Below are 2,308 nucleotides of genomic sequence, written 5' to 3' on the forward strand. Positions count from 1 at the left end.
GGCTCAGCTCATCATGGCAGCTTCACACATGTGCTCACTCACCCCGTGTCCAGCCCCAGAAAGGCAGTGAGGCCCTCAGTCCTGTAGGTTCGACGCACTCTTCCCCACCATCCTCTTCCCGCTTTCCTTCCTCTCTTCTTTTACCATCTTTCTCGTGATCCTTTCTCCTATTATCTTTTCCAATTCGACTTGCTTTTCTAACTGATCAGTTTTCATGGTTTTCCAGTTTGAAGGCCTGCCTGGGTGGTGGTGGAATTCTAGAAGTGACCACACACCCTCAGTAGCCCTTTTCCTGCAGAGCCGTTAGTCAGGGCTCCTGGAAGGAACACGCAGACTCGGTCTGGGTCCAGAAATGTGGCCGACAGGGAGGGTCAGTGCCCTTCTAAGACTGAGAGCCTGTGAAGAACTGTAACCCAAACTTGTCTGGAAGTTAGCAATGGAAAGTTTTCCTCGTGTGAAAGCAAATCACTCCCTAACTCCCTCCGGCGCGCTTCTCTCCCCCAGGGCTCCTTCCGTGGAGCGTGCTCCGTGCTTCTCGCAGGCCGCAGTGTGGGTGTGGCCTGGCTCCCCCATGCTCCTGTCTCCTTCCCCCGCTCGGTGGGGGTTTGGCACCCTGCTCAGCCTCGTGGCAGTGCCAGCTGAACGTGACCTGTCCACGGGGGGCAAAGGCACCTGTGCCTTGCAAATGAGTCTTTTTTGGTGGCCCCCCATCAACACCTGGTTTGCAGTGACAGTTGCAGACGACGTGTTTTCTGTGTTTTAATCAAATCCCAAGGGCGTTTGTTCTTCCCATCCACGTGCCCAGTGTGGTCAGGAGCTGGGGACGCGGCTGCCTTGGGCTGCGCAGCCCACTTCATGTGTGGGCGTTCAGAGTGCAGCCACACAGCCTGCAAGGGCGTCATGGGGGAGCTCTGCACGGGGTGGGGGACAGCCCCCCCCCCCACCCCGCCCCGGCCTCGGGACAGGGCTGGGGGTGGGGTGACGTCTGCTGTGCACCAAGCGGCATGGATTCTTCGTCTTGCCCAGACAACGCACTCAGAACAGAAGGTGGGAGGGTTCCTGGAGCTGGCCCTGGGGTTACCCGGGGCCATAAGAGTGGCCGACGCTACTGGCGCCCAGAGCACACACCTGCTTTTCCAGCCGTGTGACGTCATCCTCTCTCGGACAGGACTCTTGGGGAAAAGCCGTTACATCAGGCCAGCAAGGAGGGTGGGGCTGCCCCGCCTCTGGAGGGCCCCGACGTGCGTGTTCTCGCCGAGTCGCCTCCCCCAGACCTGAGACCCACTCACAGGCACCGCCAGAGGCTGCAACTCGCAGGGGTGTCACCCACAGACCAGAGCTGTGCTTATGGCCACAGAGGCCTGGGACTGCCGTGGACCCACCGTCCTGGCCACTGCCTGCAGCGCCCAGCTTGTGTGTTCCGAAGCTGCGAAGGACCAGGAGGGAGCAGCAGTGTCCTTCCAGAGGGTGTCACAAGGCCCGGGCCTCGGCGCAGAGAGCCATGCGAGGGACACCCTGGTGCCCTCCGTGCGGCCCGGAGGGCCTTTCTGAGCAGCTGGCGCCCTGGGACCGCGGGCCACGCAGAGACGCAGAGTGTCAGAGCAGGAGGTCCCAGCAGCTGGGGTTCATTTGGAGAGGGTGATGCTTACCTGGACAGAGGTGGTGGGTGGTTTCCGTTAAAACACAAAAACCTCTTTGCCCCAGATGTGGGGGCTGGAATGTGACCACACGTGACGGGCGGGAGGTGTCCCAACCTCAGTGGGGTCTGAGGTACCCCAAAGCTGGACAGGAGGGAGATTGACCCGTTGGCCGGCTGCCAGGCCAGGGAGGCGCTGATGTGTGGCACTTGGGGCAGGGGTGAAGAGAGGGGCCAGGAAGGAGGCTCCTGGGCATCTAGCCCCTCCGTGTTGGTGTGCCAGCCTGAGATGGGCAGGCAGTGTCGCCCGCTGACGGCTGCCAGAGCCTGGGCGCGAGGGACCCTCTGTTGATCGACGGGCCGCCCGTGTCCTGCCCCGCTGGCGCTCGGCCCTCTGTCCTTCTGGGTCCACGTTTGTGCTGAGGAATGGCCTTGGCTCCACAGTTCTCTCTCCGTGTGGGGATGGAGCCGGGAATGGCAGATAAGCACCCAGTGAGTGCCAGCCTCTCCAGATGCAAGCACCGAGGTCCTGCCGGGTCCATAGGGCGAAACCACGCCCTCACGAGGGACACGGCACAGGCGGCAGATCCACCCCGGAGGCGTCCTGAGGACGCACCTGCAGGATCGGGTGCTTTCCCCACTGACGCCAGCAGGAACGGATTCATTTTTCTT

Source organism: Tursiops truncatus, chromosome 15 (assembly GCF_011762595.2).
Source record: "Tursiops truncatus isolate mTurTru1 chromosome 15, mTurTru1.mat.Y, whole genome shotgun sequence".
NCBI classification, from domain to species: Eukaryota; Metazoa; Chordata; class Mammalia; order Artiodactyla; family Delphinidae; genus Tursiops; species Tursiops truncatus.